Raw genomic sequence first — 23,259 nt, forward strand, 5'->3', positions numbered from 1 at the left:
AAATTCAGCCTCACTATTTATGAGTGCATTCGATCTGATACCGAACTATAGAAATTCAGCCTCATTATTTATGAGTACATCCGAGTTGCAGATCAGGTCAATAACAAGCATTTTCGAGCAGACACCCACCACCTCTCCGCACTGAGCCTTTCTAAGACCAATACTCGTGTCTAGACGATCTACATCATTCTGCATAATCCAAAACCAACACACCCAAGTTTTAAGCCAACCTTTTTTGCTATACTTTCATATTTTTTAACAAAAACTATTTCAAACATTTTCACACTATATTGCTACATATAAATGTATTGTAAAGCCAGAATTACAAATACATATCCTTGCATATGTATCATCAGAGTATGCCGGTAACAGCAAAAACCTAGTGAGCTTCAAGATGTCTTCAATTCAATTTAGCATGACAAGTATGCATGCAATATGGAGTTAAACAACTGTGTGCTTTCTCCTATTTTCATTACACTCCAGTTTTTTACGTTGACCTAATTTACCAAAAACATACCTTTCACAATGTACAATTTAACCCAAACACTCTGCCTACAGTGAAACAAAATATTGACTAAGCATTTGCAACTACTACAGTGGAAATACCTTACCTGGACAGCCACTATTTTAAAGCCAATTATTCCCCATGGAATGTCACAAGCTACTATTTAAACAGAAAAAGTCAACGTTGTAAGCTACACTGCAGCAGATTCAAGAGAAATACTGCTGTTTCACTAGGTATGTTAAATCAGGCTACTCAAGAACACAAGTGTGCAATCATACTGCAGTGTGTGTGTGTGTGTGTAGACCCCAGACATTCTCGTCTAGCTAGCCAGATATCAATACACTTTTAACCAGCATTAGCCATAAGCTCTTACACTGGCAAGCGTAGTATGGTATATAGTACCAAGTGGCTCAAATCTTACAATCTAACAACATGGTGACCTATTCATTATATTTACAGCTGTATTATAATTTACAACAGAATGTTGCATTCAATAGCTACAGATTAAATATAGCTACAGATTTAAATATAGCTACAGCTTTAAATATATATATATAGCTACAGTAGAAATTGATGACTGTTGTATTTTATTTATAGCTGAAAATAAAATATAGCTGTAGTTAATAATTTACTACTGTAGCTTTATTTTGTGTCTTACTGTTGTTGACAGTGAATTGTGTGTGGGTAAAAACCAGACGCCCGGTTAGCTTAAGAGCGTTGTGCTAGTGTTCCAGCAGCCATGGGTTCGAGCCCCGGTTTGTGCCCCGCACCGAGCGCATTTTTCCTCTGAGGTTTACTTTAATGGTGACAGCTGTAAACAGCAGGGGTGCCGCCGTTGGCCGAAAAAGGTTAATGGGGGAAGGAGTTAAGTATGTGTGGGTAAGAACCAGCCGCCCGAGTCATAATAGAACCAAGCCCAGTTGGTTAGACCACCGTGCTAGTGTTCTGGCATTCATGGGTTCAAGCCTCACCTTTTCCTCTCAGTTTACTTTATTAATGGCAGCAGTAGACAGCAGGAGTGCCTCCCTAGGCCTTTAAGGGTAGGGAGTTAAGTGTTAAGTAGGTAAGAACCAGCCACCAAGTAAGCTCAGTTGGTAAGAGCACTGTGCTAGTTCTGGCGGTCATGGGTTCGAGCCCGGCACCTGGTGCACTTTTCCTCTCACGTTTACTATAATGAAAATTAATTTTTTAGGCCACCTGGCCACCATATACTTCTGTGTAGTTTGTGGCCAAAGAAAATCTTGATAAGTATTAATTCCTGCTAAAAGTATTCTTTCACTAGTTATTTATTTCTTAATCTACTTTTGAATCAAAGTCTACAGATGATGTAACAACAATAGCCTCGGAATTTTGGACAGATGTCCAGGATGAATTTGGCAAATACTCCTGGTGATTGTATTGTTTGATGAAGTTCTTTGCAATTTGACGAATCTATTTTTTTATGTTTTTAGGTAATTAAGATCTTTGCCTGACATCTTCAATAATCTTCGTGTGTTTACAAACATGCTTAATCTACTTCCAGCAGTGTAAATACAAGGCTCCCGGTGTCCGAATTTACTGATACCTAAGATAAGTTTGAGGTTGCCTTATTGATGGAGAAAAAACATTCATACTTCATCCAAATGTAATGTATAAGTTTATGGTTAAATAAATGTTTGTTGATAAAAAAACGTTTTCGTTATTATACATTGGGATTTGAGGGGGGGGGGGGGGGGGGGGGGGGGGGCGTCTGCGTTTGGTAAAAAATATATAGAGGATAATAGTTTGTTTTCAGTGTAAGATCACAATATATTTTTCACCGAGTGTCCCAACACCAAAAGCTTTTCAAGACAGGCGGAGCCACGAGTAAAATATTTATTTGTGATGTTCACAAGGTGAAATATTTTGCGATCATACACTGAAACAAACAATTTTTTTTCTTTTTATTATATCTTAGAAAGGATATAAAATGTCATTTTCATGTAATTTCTCAGAAAAGCATGACAAATTGTATGCAAAATGAACATTATTGGAAAAAAATTGGAAAGTCGTTGAAATTGTATCCCAACCCTGAGCGCACTGGTGTTTGATCTTGGTCCCTAGAATGGGTTAAAATTTCAAAACAGTGAATAATATCAATTTGATATTTTGACTGTTTGAAACAGTGAAATATTATTTTTATATCACTGATAAATCTCTATAAACCACCGGAAAGCATATGATAAATATATTTATATTATACACATTTCAGCTATGCTTGCAGCATTAAGTAAGCAGTAAATTGCTCTTGATCATTTTGAACAGTAAAACTGAAACAAACAACAATTAATTTTGACAGATTTGGGAATGCAAAAAAACAAACACAACAAAGGCCACAGATGCATTTGACAACTGAGAAATATTTTAAGCTTAAGATAGTGCGCACAATTTCTAACCCCAAGGTTTGTTTGAACAGTCTGACCTTACTGTAATCAGTTAACGATGTATAGTAAAGGAGTCAATTTGATGCAATATGTATGAAAAATGCCAACTAAATCTCCTAATTCGGAGCATTATCAAGTTAATACAATCTTAAACCCTATAACAAGATAGCACAACCATTAATTAATACCCCCAAAGAGGGTTGACACTTTCGAACAATAGTTGTTGCAAAGTACTAATTTCAAAACAAGGAGATTTGTTTATCTATATTTCAAACTCCCCAGCCTTTTTTTATCAGGAAAAGTGCAAACAACCCCATAAAATGTGTAGTCTGCAGTGTTGGAGTTTTTGTTCTCAATTTTGGGCGAAAATTTGACCCCATTCCTTATAATAATTACAAAAACATTTTTTCCCAAATGTAAAAATAAAAATCCCAGTTTCATGTTTTTTTGTTGTTGTTTTTTATTGTTTTTTTCTTTAATATGAAGATTATGCGATCCTAAAACCACTTTTGCTTGGAAAAGCTGGTGTTTTCATAAAGATTATTTTTTTCTGCAATTCTTTTATATTTCTGTCTATATCTTATAGCAATTCTTGTTAATTTCTATGCAAATTTGGAATTTCCAAATTTAGTCAAAATGACGAAAAATTACTCAAGCAATAATGTTGTTATAGGAATCTTAAACATATTAAAAAAATCAGATTAGCATAAGTATAATCCTTACTATTACCTTAAATGATTTCAAGTTATGGCCTTCAAGTATTTCAAAAGACAACAAGATCAAAAACGCCACCTGGTGCACCAATGATGATTACCAGAGCAATGACAATGACCTCATGATTGCTGTCAGGGTTGTAATTGCCGACATGGGTGTACTGTATATATCTCATTAAACATGCAGGGCGTGTGTCTTTTTGAGAACCCTGGGCACAAAAAGTGGAATAATTTTTACCTATTCTGCAACTTTTTCAAATCCACTGAGTCAAAATCATGAAATACAGATCAGTATATGTATCTGCTGTATCGTAGCTGTATACACACCCTGCTGTGTAAATCACTAAAATAGTCCACTGAACACATGGCTTCAATATATCAATTAACAACTTTCCGCAACTTTATCGCACCTGTCCTATGTTCAATAGGGTTTTTTTTGCCGTATATGCATGACATTAGCAGGTGCTTTGAAATGGTGGCCGTAGGAATGCTTTTCATCGGAATAAATCACATATTTTTGAGTTTTAAGGAAATCATACTTCATGTCACAGAACTCACCGAAAAATCCCTAGCTAGTCTATAGGGCATGTGCTGTAAATAGGAAATTTACGGTAGCTTGACTGAAAAGAGGCATAGCCAAAGTTTTAAAGGAGTCTGAGGGCATATCCCCTACACATTTTTACGGCAAGACTGTCTGAGGTGCCGGTTTAGTATAATCTAAGAGGTTATGTCCTTACATTTTACCTCAAGTATATAATATTATATATATCTTAACTATAGCTAAAAAACAATCTTATAGAAAGATTCATATTGGTAGTTTGGTTTTGTTTTATTTTCATAAAAAAAAAGTGGATGCTATGTCTACAACGCCTACTGGAAGGCGCACTTTGTGCTGGCTGTAATGCTTTTTATGCACTAAACATCTTAAGCAAAATTTATGAAAGACTTATATGCACTTAAATTCATAACTATCGTCGTGGCCTATATTCTGTCATGCAACTACAGCTATATATATTTTTGGGGTATCAATGTTGCAGTTAATTGATATTTGCTACCATTACATGTTGATACTTGAAAACGATTCTGACAACTATAATGACAAGATCGCGTGCTTCCTTTTCAACTATTTTTTCAAGGCCAGTGCACGTCTGACTAGGTAATTTTTTAGACAGAGGGTATAGAACCATGCAGTTTAATTTACAGATTTTTTCTAACCATTTATGAAAAGACTTATAATGTGGAAAGATTATCATTTTGATATCCTTTTGTGCCATAAAAAAAGAGAGAAAAATCAACTTACTGTAATTTTACAACATATAGGCAGCTATGAATTAATTGCTAGATTTTCATCCCAGTCCACCCCCTCTTTTTCTTTCAGCCACCCCTTAAATTTTATTGTCTCAAATAAAAATGTTGAACTAGGGTGTGTATTTCAGTCCGGTACTGTCTGGTGTTGATGTATAACATTCACATGTATAAAAGGGAAAATGTTACAATCATGTTCGTGGTTTGTCTAGAAATGCAAGTATAATTTATTACCTTACGCATTAAGAAAGAGCATGAACACATATTCAACAGTGATCTAAGAAAAATAAAAAATAAAATGTCAAAACCACCCCCATTTTTAAAATAAAATGGATGAAAATCCAGCAATTAATATATACTGGCCTTAAGGCAGCTATTAAAATGCCATGTTTTTTCATGTCCTACAGTCTACCGACAGAGAAACCATATATAGGTCAGTAGCGTGTCATAAAGCCCTTACTATGTAAATGAGATCATTTAGAAACAATTGCACATTAAAAATGCACGACAGGAAATGGATCGGCAGGAAATGGCTTTATTTGACACTTGCAGAAAGCTTGTTAATGACAATAACATAAATGGTTAAACGCTATTTGGATAAAATTTCGATACCCATTGAGGGGCCTCGCTAGAGTAATTGATGTGTCGACGATCAAGAATGATCGATTATATTCGGATATACAAACGCTATCCGACAATCGACAACATTACATCATTGAAATAGACAGGCATCCCCCATTTGGTTGAAATCTTGTGATTATTTTTTGTTCAATGTTTTAAAGCTGCACTCTCAAAGATTGTCAGCTATGACACTTTATAAAACAATTGTATCAGAATCGGCAAATTTTGGCATCAATGCCTACGATTTAGTCATATTAGATAATCAGAGAGCAGATCTCAATTGTTTGGCAAACTGTCGAATATTTCATTTATCTTATAGCGTTAGTATGCTGCCTTGTATTTCAGCCATAAAACATCAATTTTCGAAGGTAAACAATAATAAGACTGCTGACAAAAATCGGATCGCAGTCTTTCATATTATGTTATTATTATTTTTGTCAGCAGTCTTATATCACTGGTTTCCAGACATATACGCCAAAATTGGCTCATTCCATTATTTCTGTCAGAATACTGGTATCACACTAGACAAGTACAAAAAAACAGGAACAGGAGATAAACCTCATTTTATTCACAAGAGTACATAAAAAGCAGTAGATCTATATTGTCACTTTCATCTTAACTTTTGGTTAAACTGACACCTCTTTGCCTGGTTTAGCACTAGGAAAATAACTGGGCCTTGCCAATTACATTTCACCAGAAAAATAACAAATGTCACTGGTACCCACATCCTATTAATGAAACAACATGCAATATCTTTGAGGAACTGTCGGAGCGATTCGTTGACCAATCAGAGCAACTCAGACGGAACCTGCGATTGGACAGATGACCATAATTACTGAATACTTTTAACAGTATGGGACACTTGAGTCATACTTATCACCCAATGAAAATAAAGAATTTTGCTGATCACACTCCTTTCGATTGAAATGTGATGGTCACAGAGGGTGAATGTGGTCTGGGGTGAAGGTGTCTGCCTCTCACCCAAGAGGTCATGTCAGTACGATCCCCACTATGGGTACTATTTCATGGCCTCTCAAAACAAACAGTATACTAAGGTCACAGAATGATAAATTCTAATTGTTAAAAGTTACTGCTTTTCTTCGCAGCATACAAAATGTCACCAAGCACATCAGGCTTGTTGTGAAGAATCCACAAGCCGGATGGAATTTTAACTCCTGTTTACCCGGCAGGCTTGTGCAAATTATACACACTTATGGCATCCTGGGATTAGCTATGACATTTGCAACTTAGGAGTTATGATATCAAGCAGAAATGTTATGACAATTACTGAAAGGGAGTTATGATATCCAGTCATGAAGTTATGACATCAATTAACATTGTAACGACATTCTGATAGGAGTTAAAGGATATCCAGTAAAGAAGTTATGACATACATAAATTTCAGAGTCATTATGACATATTATTTGAGACACACCATTTTTTTTACCATAAAAAGCGTTTGCTCCTAAAATAGAATTTTGACAACACAATTAAATTTTGCTTTTCTGATCTGAGTCACAAACATTGCCTCTTGAATTTAAATATGTCCCCAGGAACCCTCATAGATTTTAAAGCTGCGTATTCCTCTTATATACCCCTACATATACTTGCGAATCCTCTGAATGCACCAGTCAATTGTAACCATGCCCCCCCCCCCCCGGTCCAAGGGTATACCGGGGAAATGGGCTGTGTTTTTACCTTCACAGTGGCCCCGCAGTGCCAGGTGAATGTGGTGGTTTTGTCTTCGTGCCAAATATAGCTGGACATGGGCCTTACCCAGGGCCCCTGGGGTGCGGGGGCATTAGGCGGGGATTTTACCGTCAGTTCATCGCAGTAGGGCGGGGATTTTACACGGGCTTGGCTGGACCGAAAGTCAATTTCACCGCTATTCCCCAGACCGGGGGGGGGGGGGGGGGGTGCTGTGGTTACAATTGACTGGTGCATAACCATGGTGGTAAGGACTCTGGCGGTTATTGGGATTTTGTCAATGGGTAAACATTGATCATGGGGATTTTATCAATAGGGCCTAAAAAAAAAATACATTTGGTTCGGGTTACCCGACCCTACCTACGGAATAGGCGCCGACCCTAACGTTTTTATAGTCAGTTTGAAAAAAAAATGAAAAACTAAAAAAAAAAAATTTTTGGCTTTTCAATATGTAGTTTAAAACCTTAATTGCTTATATAGAAGATAACTTTAACACCATTCTCCAATGATGAAAATGACATTCTTATATCCTTTCGAGTACCGCTACCGTACATCGACGCGCTACCGTAGCCGCCTAATGTAGACCAATTTTTCAAGGGTGCTGGTTACCGCTACTGTTTTACTGTAGGAATACTGTAGACGACTGAAACGTACCGAAAAAGTAGGTACGTCCAGTTCCACAGCCGCAAAATGCACATTTTCCACAAATTTGTGGTACGTTTTTCATTAAAATAAGAAGGATTGTGAACTTTAAAAACAGCATTAATACGCTATGGTACTTTGTCTTAGAAACAGTTACTACACTACGGAATTTCTTTCAAATATAATAACCATGCAAAAATAAGCAACGGTATTTCTTTAAAAATCGTCATTCAACATTATTCGCCTCTGGTATTTGTAAATTTGCTTTAATAAAACCGCATTCTTATGCTTTTCCTCTTGTATCAGAAGTACGCTGTGGTATCACTGTTAAATTTAAGAAATGAGCAAAACTGCGCAGTGGTATTACTGTGATATTTGTTTAACGGACTGTGTGTTAACTTCGATAAGGTAGACATTTCATGTTTGAATTAAACTAAATCAGTCACTTAAGTGCACTTTGGTAGCGTTCTTGAATCTAGAAGTATGCAAAACTACGCAGCGGTATTTCCTGTATAAACATAATACGTAATCAACATAACACAACCCATTTCAAAGGCGACGTTGCCTTTGAAGGTCATTTAACGCTAGTTACGCTTCCTTTTAAAACTGTTGACATATATGCTACAACTTTCTTATAAATCCAACCGGACATCTATTACGTGATCGCTTTAAAGTTATCATGGAAACCATAGTGACTGCAAATATATCAACAGAACATCCATTACAAAATAGCTGTCACAGTTGCCATGAAAACCACTGCAATAGACAATAAACCAACCGGACAAATATCACAAGGTCGCATCAAGGTTGGAACCACAGTGACCCCTGTTATGAATGTTGTATGGGAAAGGAGCATTACTTAATACAACATGCATCAATACATATCTGTCGTTGAAACAATGATCAAATGTCACGGTCACCATTCAAGAATCGTTGGTGCTTCGTGTGTCATGGGGCATCTTAGGAATTACCAGGCGTACTTAAGTCGAAAGATAGAAGTAGGGTTGACTCAAACAGTTGTAGAGAACTGAAGAGAAGATGATCATGTTGTATTTGCCGACAAGTTTAAAACATCAGTTCCTCTGGCGTTTGGAAAAAAATCTATACTTTCGTGTCACGCATTAAACACCGGAAGGACATATTGGTCAATCGCAAAATCAGTCCACGAAAAGAGATGGCAAAGTTAGGATGCTCAGCAGAGGGGAACACATGGCATGAAATATTGCGGACCGGAAGCTTATGTCCACTGCATGGGAATAATCAAAACATGTGTGCAACCCGATGACATGTTTCAATCCTATAATAAATAGCCGACAGAACAAGGTTTTGGCGGAAGAAGTAAATGCAAAAGGAAAGTGGGAAAAACATGCATCAAAGTTATTTTATAATTAAAAAAGAACATGGGTGTTGTAGACAGTGAACATTTACAGTGTACCAACACAAAGTGCTTATTTGTGGACATAATGTGTGTGGTTTGCCGTGTACATCTCGCTTGTGATTCATCATGTATAAAGCTTCAACCCTCCGGCTACCTATAAGCTGTTTGAGAGAATGGTAATACTTTTTTACAGTATATTACAAACATGCTGTAGAATGTTAAATAGTAACCATAATCAGGTTTAATAACATATTGATTGTTGTTGCATTACCACCAAAATGAAACATGAATAACATCTTTTAAAATCAATCAGCTGTTTAGTGTTTTATGTTTCTGTTTTTAGGTTGCAGAACAACTTATCGGCGGGAATAGCACACGTATAAGGAAATCCAAACAAACAAGCGACATATTTTAACTTGACCTCTTTGGCAATGTGCAGTGCAGAGTCAGCTTGCATGAGTATAATTCTAATGTTTATAAAATAAAACGCAAATGAAATGTTCTTTTATTTAAGGGAATGTTTTATTTCGTATCGTGGCATTACCTCTAGGAAAGGCCGAATGGAGGTCAAGTCCAACAAGACTATGGCTCCAGAAACACAGAGGAACGGAAAACAACAACTCATGTATCCTAAACATTTTCAATAATATATGTTTTTTATATAATTGCAGTTTGAAATGACCCTTAAATCGAAACAATGAATGGCCTCTGAAGTTCATGAAAATGCATACTTTAAATTATTTCTACTGTTTAATGGCACATCTTGAATTTCAGAGTCTAGTACAAGAAAGCGCCGTTTAGATCAATCATGTATTAAAATAAATTTTCAATATAGTATTGATGAAATAATCATAACAAAATGTTGTTCAGGTGTCAACATGTTGTTCCTGAAGGGACGAATAATGTTTGTTTTAATGTTTTTTTTATAGAATTAAACATTTCAAGCTTAAAATGAGGACATATTTTTCGAAATTACACATATACAGTGCAATTGTCTCTAACAACGTGTCCTTATAACAAATATTCATCAATATGTGATTTCTTTTTACAGACCGATGATATTGCATTGCACCAGAAACTCCACTAGACTCTGTTGCCGTTTCGTTAATCGCATGCTGTGATTATACTGGTGTTGTTTCCCGTGACAAATCTTGCGATATTTTTAACAATATAATAGTTACAGCCAAATTCTTTGATTTATGTTTTGGTCTATGTTTTTCTATTATATAATTATGTACATGTGTTCTTTGTTGATTGGAGAAAAAGTATTTTCATTATTGATTTTCGTCGTGTTTAATTTTATCCCTATGTATTCCTCAAGTTCCTATGATGTATATAATTGATCTATACATTTTATAACCTTGATGTATGAATGAATTGTGAATCCGTATTTGGATTTTAGTCCTATAAGTATACATTTATATAGGAAATGAATGAACATGTTTGTAAAATATCATGATAGAGAATTGTTATTTTAATTCCTTTCTGATCTATTTGATGAAAAACATATTGTTTTGTAATCGCTCTATGCATGTATAAATACTAAAATAAACAAAAATATGTATAATATAATGAATACTACAGGGACAATCCCATTAGTTGAACAGTAAAAAATAGGCCCTGTTAAGGTGTACACGTCAAGGACCCAAACAACAATGAACTAGAGACACAAACATTGTTACACCACTTCTTAAATCATAATTTTCACTTTTTGTTTTATTACTGAATTTTACATAAAATGACACGTGCCTGGAAAACTGTGATAATGTGATGTATGCATTAAAATTAAGCACAGCTAAAATAGCGCATTTATACATACATGGTTTAGCCACACATGGCATTCCAGAGAGTGTTTATGTGGATTTTTTTCAATTTACTCCGATTCAAGCACACACATGCATAATATGATTGAAATAATAAAAACATTTCGCAACGTTGCCTTACAAACATATTTTTAAGCATTATACTTTTGAAATATTTTGGAAAACCTTTTTCTACAACTGTAGTACAAAATTGCTGTTTGAGAAATATCAAATAATAGCCGTAGTGTATTTATGAGGAAAACAACAGACATAAATATCGAGTTACTACAAAAGTTAAAACTGCCATAGTGTATCTATGCATGCACACGTGGTATAATTCCAAGATTGATCATAACATTAAACGTCTCCGGCAATTTTGAAATACATATACCTGAAATGTTTGTACTAGAACTACCAGAGTGTATTAATGCATAATATTATCCTTTATGTACTTAACAAATTGTTCAAAGAAGTAATTCCTATCTACAAAACTCGCCTATAGTAGTTTTATAAACATTAAAAAGTAGCCAATACCGAAGATGAAAAATACCACAACCTACATATCACAGGATTACCATTGCGCTGTTTTGCATGTGCATTTACCTACTGATGATTGTCTTCAATCAAATTACTACAACACACGTCTACGGTTATTCCTACATTTGTTCAAAATTCATCATATCCGTAGTGTATTAATGAGAGTTTTGTATTTTTCCGAAGTCAACCAGAGCGTAGTTATGCCGAAATGTCATATATATTAATAAGTGAATATTTTAATTGCCGTTACATAATAAAACCAATAAAATGCATTTTATTGTATTAATGTGTCTATCAAAGGGTTTAAGTAAAAGGAAAAATGTACATTTTCACTAGAACATTACCTAATTAGGGATAATGTATATGTCACTAATTCGTGAAATGCAAACTTGATTTATAAGGGTGTTATGTTATATAATTTTATGTACTATATAATGTTTGTAATTAATTTCTTTAATTGTGTTATAAATTTATACTGTTTCGAAATTGATAAACATTTTACCTAATTGCTAACGCATTTTAATCGGGAGATTTAAGTCTCTGCTTTTAGCAAAACATGTACAAGATTATAAAAATAAGCGGTATTCCCACGCTGTACGATAGCGGTAATCAGAAGCCGAAAATTTGAGTACGGTTTACACTGCTGTGGTAGTTCGCCGGTGTATGATAGAGGTAATGGGGACACCCGAATTTTGGGTCTGCATTAGGCGGCTATGGTAGCGGAAAGGATATAAAGCCTAATAAAAAAAAAAAAAAGCCTACCTACCCTACCTATTTTTGAAAAGGATGTAACCCTAACCAAACAATTTTTTTTTTTAGGCCTAGGAAAACATTGTGGGGACTTAAATTGTTTGTCTCTTCCAGCTAAGGCTCAGTACTATAATATCCCACTGGCATTGTTTAATAAAGTCATGGCAAATATAGCATACAAGGAATTTGTTTTGTCAAAATCCAAATGTCTAGCAATAAAATTCAAAACAGCAGCCATTAATACCTTCCAGAAGCAATGGTGGAGCCAGGGGCGGATCCAGGATTTTGGGTTAGGGGGGGCATAACTTTTAATCACTCTGAAGGTTGCACTAGCAGATCCAGGGGCATACCTATAGTTCTAATATCATAACGAGGTTTCTATTAGAACGACTAAGTGGCTTATATAATTTGTATATTTTCGTTAAGCGGGAAAAACGAGGGAAGATACATGTATAATTGTGAACCCATGTTCAGATACTTTTACTATTCAACATATTCTAAGTGCATAGCTATCTATGTGTATCTATTCGCACAATGGATCTATCAGTAGCATGCGCCTAGGATATTTCCTGGCGTAGATGTTCACAATTTCCTCAATATCCAATTTTATGTCCCTATGAATGAAGAGTAGCATGAGAGCGTTGAACCCAAAGGAAATTAATTGACTGATGTGTTTGTTTGTATGGGTTTTACTTCGCATCAACATGATCATGTTATATAGTGCCGAATTATTACAGTAAGGGAAGGCGGGAACGTTTAAATTGTGTGCACTCTGTGTTGTGTACGAGTACATCGCAAAAGGCAATGTTGTATAAAGATACGCGAGCTAAGCGAGCGAAGAAAAAATAGGAAAATATAGTATATTTTATTGTTTCCATACCAAAGAACATGTAAGCTCCGGGAATTTTAGGGGGGGCGTGCGCCGGGTGCGCCCCCCCCCCTGGATCCGCTAGTGGGAGCTATAAACAAATTCAACAGGGGTAAGATTTCAAATTACTCCAAGGATGCCGACATCTAAATGCAGACTTAATGCTAAATATCTGTAAGATAAACTTCATCTCCATTATTATTATTATTATTATTATTTCTATAGTAGACAAAACAGAACAATTTAATGCACATTCTGTCTAAAATGCCATTTAATAAATTTATGGTTAGGAAATCAGCAAAACCAGTCAAGTCTTAGAATTGAATATGTTGATTTTGTTTGAATAATTGTTTATGATTTCTTTGAATCTTGACCAATACTGTCTTGAATCTTGACCAATACTGTCTTGAATCTTGACCAATACTGTCTTGATTGATCAATACTGTCTTGAATCTTGACCAATACTGTCTTGAATCTTGACCAATACTGTCTTGAAAGACATTTAGTAGTTGAAAACATTTCTTAAGCAGTTGTACAGGTGGGGCAAGATGTAAAACATAACCCTAAAGTAGATTAAAATACAAGTTGTATTTACAAGTGAGTCATCAAGCTGGACCCTGTTTACATATCCCCCACAAAGCTGTTTGAGACTCTTGAGAATGAAGGATTTTCCCCTGTGACACACTGTCACCAAAGCAAGGAAGGCATAAGCCGTACAAGAAAGCCTTATAGCTGCCATGTCTAGACAAAAAGCCATTATTACATAGGGTTATTGTCATGCAATTCCTGGCTTATGCAACGTTAAGCTCATAGCATTACCCCGATATTGTTGGTTTTAGTATTGACTAATACACATGGAAATCCTCGTATTATCACTGACTCAACACTGGCCACAATTCTTAGAAACTCTAATGGCAATGGACTATTTTAGACTTCTGAGATTGTTACAATGATTTAGTTTACTCACAGCATTTTTTTTAACCACATTTAAGTGACACCGGGGCAGAGCCCTTCGATAGGGGGGAAAAGCGTCGTTTAGGCCAAAAGGGAAAAAATATGAACGTAATTCATATAACGTTGAACGTCCTCAAGCCTTTATCAGTGGTGGATACAGTTTTGATGTTAGAGGGGGCGTAACTTAGGGGCGTAAGAACCAGACCCAAAATTATTTGGTTTAAAGTGTCGACAGGAGGGCTTAGGGGTCCTCCCCGAAGAAATTTTTAACAATTTCTAGTCTGAAATGGTGCATTTTGGGCATAGTACTTTACTCTCTATGTGTCCCACTCCAACCCCCACCCCACCTGGCACACTGGACAACTTATCATACTTATCAATGGCTTATCATTGGGGAAGACCAAGTTGTGCCCCTACTGGTTCATGAGCACACAACCTATTGGGTGAATGAGTACAGCTGTACCCACGTGACCTGACTCACTGGACAACTTATCATACTTGTCAATTGCTCTTGTTCATTGGAGAAGACCAAGATGTGCCCCTACTGGTTCTTGAACACACAACTTCTTGGGTCAGAAGCCGGAACCTATACCATGTGGCCTGACTCGCACACTGGACAACTTATCATGGTTTAAAACAATTACTGGTGTTCTTTTGAAAAGACCAAGATATGCGCCTGGTTGATCTTGAACACACAACCTCTTTGGTGAGAGGCTGATACCTATACCACTTGATTTATGATTGACCCAACTCCTACACTGGACAACTAATCAAGGCTTTATACAATTGCTGGTGTTCTCTGGGAAAGACCAAGATAATCCACTGGTTGTTTTTAAACACACAACCACTTGGGTGAGAGGGGAAAGGGTACTAGTGACCTGACTCGCACACCGGACAACAAATAATAGTTTCATACAATTTCTGGTGTTCTTTGGGCAAAATCAAGACACGTCCCAGACCTGGTCGTTCTTGAACACACAACCTCTTTAGTGAGAGGGGACAGCTGTACTAAGTGATTAATTTGACTCCCACACTGATTTGAAAAATCCATTTTTCAGCAGAAAATGAGAGTTGAAGCCTTTATTTCAGCTGATTACACCAAGTGGAACATAAATTTAAATGGATTTGCACTTAACTTATGTTCATAATCTAAAGATAGAGTTGTACACAGAAGGCATACCATAGGTTGCACTTGGCTGCATACTTAATAAAGATATTGTGTTTCAAGGTTGTGCTTTTACAAAACAATGCTCTGAGCAAGTCGGTCAGTCAGTCAGTCAGTCAGTCAGTTTGTAATCATTAATACTACATGTCATTATCATTAAATCATGTTTATTTTAAGTACCATTATCATGCAGATTCTTGGGATAAACAATTGACTGGGTGTTTAGTAGTAATTACCGTAATTCACCTAAGAGTTCGGACACTCTAAATATTCGGACACCCATAATTATTTTCCAAAATAATTTATTTTGCGTACCTAATTTTCGGACACGCAAAGGACATCAATCTTAACTTTCACAGTTACCAAGTTTCACAGACGAAGATTATTGATTTTTATCTTTACCATGCCTGGCTAGATTACCTAACCGCATGTATACACCATTGTGACAAGTTAATTAGTTACTACCCATCCTAAACGATTTATTGCCAGTTGAAAATGAAGTGTGATATATTTATTGAAGGATTAAAGAAACAACAAGGGCAATCAAGGGATTAAGAAAACATAGACATGACATGTTTGTAAAACGATCTGCCAATAAACTTTCAAACTTGTACCACACTTATAGACTGTATGAAGTAATAATCGTACAGTTATACATTAATCCTGCATAGCAATGTCCATGCTCTCCACGAGATCCTCCTTGTGGGTATAACTGTATGTTATGTGACGTCACACAGTGTGACTCTTTGATCTGAAGCCGATAGAATGTGTTTATTTTAGTTCAATGCATGTATAAAATGGTGTTTTAACTAACTTGATGAAGGATTTACACTTAATGGCGTAATAAATAAGTTTATGACCATTGATTACTACGGATAAATTAATAAGTGGTAAAATGCAAATATGAAGAAAAAAGGCAGGTTAAACAAACATGTAAATAAAATGTAAAAATGGTAATTTTCTATGTATTCGGACAGCAAAAAAAATAATTAATTTAAGGTGTCCGAACTCTTAGGTGAATTACGGTAGTAATTATTGGATAAATATATATTGGCCAATCAATAAACCAGTGATTCTTATCAGATTCAATAAACTGTCTCCATATACAATCAAGATTTGAGTCAATGTTGTTGTTTTTTGCTGAAATTCGGCCCCATTTCCCTCCTGGAAAAGTATATATATTTCCCCTACCCAGGTAAAAAAAATATTAAAAATTGTCATAACCTGTCTTTCAACATAAATATATATATATACACATATATGAATGGCATAAAAGCCCTTGCATGATTTTAAGAAATCTTTGCATTCTGAGGCCAAGGAACATTTAAAACCTTAAAAGCGTGGAGAATGCTTTTCTTGCAAATCTTTATTTACAGGTACGCTTTGGAACATGATGTGCGTACATGTCTCTGCTGACAGGTGTGTTTTTTTTACTTTTATTCAATTAAAACCAGTCAGTCATATTCAATTAAACAAAGTTATTTTATTCAATAAAACCAAGTCATATTCAATTTAACCTGGGTTTCATTCCACAGGCCTGGGCGTATGTGAGTTTGTGGTCAATTTGCCAGACAAGTAGGTCTCATCCGGATTCTCCGTTTTCCCCCAGCATCATGTGACCACAATTTCGCATAACATCATGCCAATAAGAGGGATTGAAATAATCTTGTAATCACTTGTTTGACAAATAAATGAAAAAAATAAGTTGAAACCCAAAGTAAACCCCATTTTTTTCAATTAAAAACCTGATGTCATATTTTATTCAATTAAACCCAATGTCATTTCATCCAATGAAATAAAGGTATTTTTATTCAACTAAAGTTATTTTTATTCAATTAACCAATTTAGCGGCTAATGTCATTTTATTTAATGAAAACCAATCGGCAATGTCATCATATTCAATAAGTCATACAGACACAGCATTGAAAACATGGCAAGTAGAAGAGGAACATTGGAAAAACAGCTACCATTATTTTACACCGCATGATGACATTTTCTTAAAAGGTAATACAACAAAAAGCATGGCAAATGCTGATATTCTTTACACCATGCAATTGAATTTTATTTTATTTTTATCAGCAAAACGGAACCTGACAAATTATCAGTTGAAATTGTGCTTAAGGACGCATTATGAGTAAGGAACCACTTCAGAATTCTATATTAGGGATACTTGTTATGTTGCATTTCCTTGCAATTCTTGATGGGGAGGCTTTTAAATTTCTAATGGTTTGTTGGAACTGCGGATGTTGACAAGAGCAGCGTAATAAGTCCGGCTAGACAAAAACAATCATGTTTTCCGCATTGGATTTGCAGTAATGTCTGCGTCAAAAAAAAAAAGAATCTCTCTCAAGCTCGACGTGACAAAGTCAAGGTGATAAAGGGGAACATGCAATCGTTAAATGGTGACTACAAACGCCAAGCAAGGTGAAAATTCATTACTAATGAGGGTTTGTTGAGATCGGTAATTCAAGGGTCATAACTCCACAATGAATAAATATAGAATTATTGGTCTTGCTTCACCAAAGTCCAGCGCATTTTAAACTGTCAATGCTTGTTTACTTCTTTTTATGTGAATATCTGAAATATTTCCTAGAAAGGCCTAAAAAAATAATCTTTGGTTCGAGTTGCACCACCCTACTTATGAAATTGGCACCGACCCTACCGTTTTTATAGTCAGTTCGTTCAACTGTTTTTTTAAAGGATATAACCCTAAACAAACCGTGTTTTTCTTGGCCTAAGTGCAAAGGTCTTGAAAGGGTGACAACACTGCTCTCACTCAAGCTAAGACAATTTTTTACCTTAAACTTCTTTCTTTAAGCACAAACAAGCTTATGCTGACACATTGTACAACACATCCCTTTAATTGTCTTTAGGTTTCTACATTTTGAGCTGTTGTTGACCCTGAAATCTATTTATGTTGATTACAATTAAAGACAAACAAAGTATTAAACAAGAAACGCCGCAATGCGACGAAACCAGGTTTTCAATGATAGACAGAAGAACTTCAGCCTGTGTCTGTTTTTCTATTTTTAATAACAGTGACCTTGACCATAGGGACCCCAAACGCAATAACATGAAAGGTATCCATAAACTCTTCCTTTATACGTAGTTGGGTCAAGATATGTCAACCCTAACTAAAGTTATTCAGTTTCAACCGTTTTTCTATTTTTAGTAACAGTGACCTTGGCCATGACTCTAGGGAGCCCAAACGCAATCCCATGAAAGGTATCCATAAACTCTTCCTATAGACCAAGTTTGGTCAAGACATGTGAACCCTGACTAAAGTTATTCAGTTTCAACCATTCTTCTATTTTTAGTAACAGTGACCTTGACCTTGACCCTAACGACCCCAAACGCAATCCCATGAAAGGTATCCATAAACTCTTACTAATTATACCAAGTTGGGTTAAGATATGTCAACCCTAACTTAAGTTATTCAGTTTGAACAATTTTTCTATTTTTAGTATCAGTGACCTTGACCATAGGGACCCCAAACACAATCCCATGAAAGGTATCCATAAACTCTTCCTATAGACCAAGTTTTGTCAAAATATGTCAACCCTTACTGAAATTATTCAGTTTCATAGGTGAGTTTGACACCGCCCGGCTGCACGCCAGCCCGAACAACGACGTTTGTCGTTCCAATAACCAGGTTTCATTTTGTGAAAACCTGGTTAAAAATCATCACAAAATATATCGAAATGTGATGGTATAAGCATTCGTGACTTGCTTTGCTGTTTTGACTGGACTTCAACTGTGGATCATCCCTACCTTTCCTGGCATTTTTGAGACCAATGCCCTATACTCAGATTTATTTTAAAGGAACTCTTAATACTTCGCGAAATGCACTTTTTACGAAAAAATAAATAATTTAACATAATAAAGTGAGGCAAATCATTAAGAGTGTTAACAATAAGATACAGACAGCTTGAACCTTTCAGTAAATGTTGATAATTTGGTAAAATACCTTCTTGGAAGACCACCATTTTGAATACAGCCAGTCATTGTAGTGTGACTGATTGATTGACATTAACCTGTGATATTATCAATGTACTGTGAAAAGGTCACAATATCCATCAACTGTTGTTTAAGTCCATGCAGCCTAAAGGTTTAAACGTTGGTTTTCTATTTTTTTAACCAGAGTGGGTTCGCACCCCCCCAAAAACCAAAATATTTATGTATACTTTCTATGTATTTTTTGTCTTTTTTTTTCTGTATCATTATTATTAAGAGTCAAATAATGATAAAATTAATGTTCTCAGATGCATTACCGGTAAAACTAATTTTTGGTCCGAAAACATGATGATGATGAGCGAGTCCCTTTAAAGACTATCTTACATTTATTTTTTACCGAAATAGAAGAGACAATCATCCCTTAATGAACATTGTATATTGCCATCCTTGCATGCTTACGGTCATTATAAATGCACCAATAACAACAAGCTGTCATATATGAATGACAATAAATGTCTAGAACGCTCTCTTTTTGGACATTTTCAAATCCTTTTAATATTCTATGCAGAGTTACAGACAGTACGCAGATGGTTACAGTCAGACATTAGGAAATTGACTTTCGGGAATTTTTACATTTTTTTTTCGTTTCTAGAAGGAAAAAAACGTGCATTCATGTCTGCATAAATCTCTGTCCGCCAAATACGGAGATTCGCTATGTTCAGATGACAAGATGAGGTAAAAATGGAATGCACAAATTACCTACGCCAGCCTATAATGTAACTGACAATAATGTATTTGAGACACGATCACCAATTGCACTAGACAAACACATTGATTTTCACATTTCTGCATGTCAACCATTCTCTGTGCTTAAGCAAATGAGGCAGATGTGAATTTTTTGAGAAACACATTTTTCACTTACTGCGAATTTCAAAACATGTAAGTGGTCAAAAACAAACATCTAATAAAAGTGAAACAATCAACAACACACAGTTTCGTGTACGTGCACTGTAAACATTAATGCACGTGAATTTTGCATCACGTTAATGTTTGCATGATTGCATTAGGTTTTGAACCATAGTGTGGGAATATCATGCATTAAAACCATGGCATTAAAACAAGGAATCAGAAAATGTCAGATAACACGACTCAGCTCCTGAATGCCTTTTAAAACAACAAAATCACATTCTATAAGAGGGTCAAAATCACATTCTATAAGAGGGTTTCTTTAACTATCTTTTTAAACAAACAATACAAAAACTTAAAATGATCAAAAATCTTTGAATTAAGACTGAGTATTTTGCAAATACATAGAGTGGGACACACATCAGATACCCCACTATGGACACATAACAGTCATCCCAGGTGGGCCACACAACAGACAACCCACGTGGGGCACACAACAGACAATCCATGTGGGGCACAGAACAGACAACCCATGTGGGCCACACAACAGACAACCCACGTGGGACACACAACAGACAACCCACGTGGGACACACAACAGACATCCCACGTCGGACACACAACAGACAACCCAGGTGGGACACACAACAGACAACCCACATGGGACACACAACAGACAACCCACGTGGGGCACACAACAGACAACCCATGTGATACACACAACAGACAACCCACGTGGGACACACAACAGACAACCCACGTGGGACACACAACAGACATCCCACGTGGGACACACAACAGACATCTCACGTGGGACACACAACAGACAAGCCACGTGGGGCACACAACAGACAACCTACGTGATACACACAACAGACAACCCACGTGATACACACAACAGACAACCCACATAGGACACACAACAGACAACCCACATGGGACACACAACAGACATCCCACGTGGGACACACAACAGACAACCCAGGTGGGACACACAACAGACAACCCACGTGGGACACACAACAGACATCCCACGTGGGACACACAACAGACATCCCACGTGGGACACACAACAGACATCCCACGTGGTACACACAACAGACATCCCAAGTTGGACACATAACAGACAACCCACATTGATAACATAATGATGAGCAGGGTCTTGAGTCTAAGGAAATTTAATTCTGTTATATTTACTTAGTTAATAGACAAAAGCCTAAAAGTACAAAAGCATGTTTTTTAATTCAGACAGAATTTGTTATTATCAACTCAACAAATTTTAAAACTTTTTTTTTATTTAAATCGTTTTTTTTTTTATTTAAATCGGATGTTCTTTTTCCTATAATCATGACCTGAGGTTATGAAAGTGGGTCAACTTTGAAATTCGACCTCTGTGAATGGGAAGTTGGGTTGCAGCACCATAACCCTCAACGTTGATCATGAGTGAAAGTCACGAAAGACACAAGTTTGACCCTGTGTGAAGACTGTTTATTCACCCCTCTCTTCCCACCACATGAAATTCTTTATAAAGCTGTCAATGCACTTTGCTATAAAGGATGTAAAAAAACGTACAAATGCATGGCAAAAACCCCAACAACAGACGACCTTAGAAGCAGAATATTCTCATAGAAGTCTCTGACATCTTACAGGAGATTCAATCAGATGGGATCAATAGTCTATAACATGGAGAGATTCCAATCTAAAATGCATGCCTGTGTTTTTTTGGTCTAGACACTATACAAATGTAGATTCCATCAATGCCCTGACACTGAACTAAAACTGCTTTCTGCTTTTAGAGCTTCAAGAAATATACCAAAGAGAAGATGAACATCTTTTACATAGCACAGCAGAAATTGGGAATATACAAAAGAGATGAACATCGTGCATATTGTACAGCAAAAATCGGGAATCGTTCTGAAGGAGAAAAACATTCGTTACATTATAGAGCATAACAAGAGCAAAGCAGAACACAATGGGAGCTAAGGCCATGCAATGTGGTTGGTTTTCAGTCTAAGAGGGGCTATTTAATTACCTCAACAATCATTAAAACAAGAGCGATGGACGCTGCTACACATGTGTGCACTGTTCCTTGCGGCATGATCTAAAACCTGGCCTGGCCGGGCCAGGCCAGATTTTAATCATACTGAGTATTCATTTTGAAAGTTTCCGTCTTAGTTAATTGGTCAACGTAAACCAAGTTCTTTGAACAAGGCCAACAACAACAACAATATGGCTATACAAACAAGCTAACAATGACTGGTACTACATGATTTTGTTTCTAGACCAATTATGGAATCCAAGAGTGACATGATAAATTCGTTGGCCAGACCAAGAAGACTGCCTTTCTAATATACTTCCTCAAATCAATCATAAACCACCATTTTTTCATACCATTCAATATGTCTGCAGCAAAAGCCCAGTAACTAAAAATCCAGCGTATTTGGCTATTCAACATTATGATAACCAAGCTCAGTGATTTTTTTTGGTATTATTTTCACCGCCTGTTCCGTCGATTTGGGATTTTTTTCGACTTTGGGAAAATAGAAAATCATGCTCAGACAAATATAATAGCAAATATACATGTTTTTATTTTTTAATGCATACAGTATGCTGTAAAAGGGCTAGTCTTGTCAAGAGTTTGTTTATTTTTTTTAATAAATTCATTGCTTTTTTATTCATCCACAGGATCTGTATTCAATCAATTGGGAAAATATCATGAATTTTTGGAGAAAATAAACACTTTTTGCTAGGGGAAACAGCCTTTAGAAGACAGTAAATTGCACTAAAAAAGATCACTGAAGCTATGTGTACTATGAGGCATTGTGGTCTTATGTTAATAAATTACACAAACCTGATGCATGATCAAGTTTCTGTTTTTTCCCAAAGTAAACAAAATATAATGAAACTTTTATGATCAAAAGGCTTTGTGTGGACTCCCAATAAATTCTGGAAATCGAGTATAAAATTTCAATGGTATTATGATCATAAATATAATAAATTTACGCCCTTGTCCGTTAATCAGGCCAAACATTTGTTTTCTCAAATTCAATA

The 23,259-nt window shown here is 36.0% G+C and overlaps 1 protein-coding gene across 2 annotated transcripts in view; it reads right to left on the reverse strand.

The window, feature by feature from the left end:
• The window catches only part of LOC128242255 (uncharacterized), a 131,190-nt gene that overhangs the window by 76,950 nt on the left and 30,981 nt on the right, over nucleotides 1-23,259 (reverse strand). The window contains exon 1 of one of the 2 annotated variants that reach the window (XM_052959346.1): nucleotides 612-768. The exons of the other annotated variant lie outside the window; for it this stretch is intronic. The gene's annotated coding sequence lies outside the window, so the exon portion shown is untranslated. Of the gene's footprint in view, nucleotides 1-611; nucleotides 769-23,259 lie in introns of those variants that run through there. 2 annotated transcript variants of the gene reach the window in all.

The sequence above is a fragment of the Mya arenaria genome, chromosome 8 (genome assembly GCF_026914265.1).
Source record: "Mya arenaria isolate MELC-2E11 chromosome 8, ASM2691426v1".
NCBI classification, from domain to species: Eukaryota; Metazoa; Mollusca; class Bivalvia; order Myida; family Myidae; genus Mya; species Mya arenaria.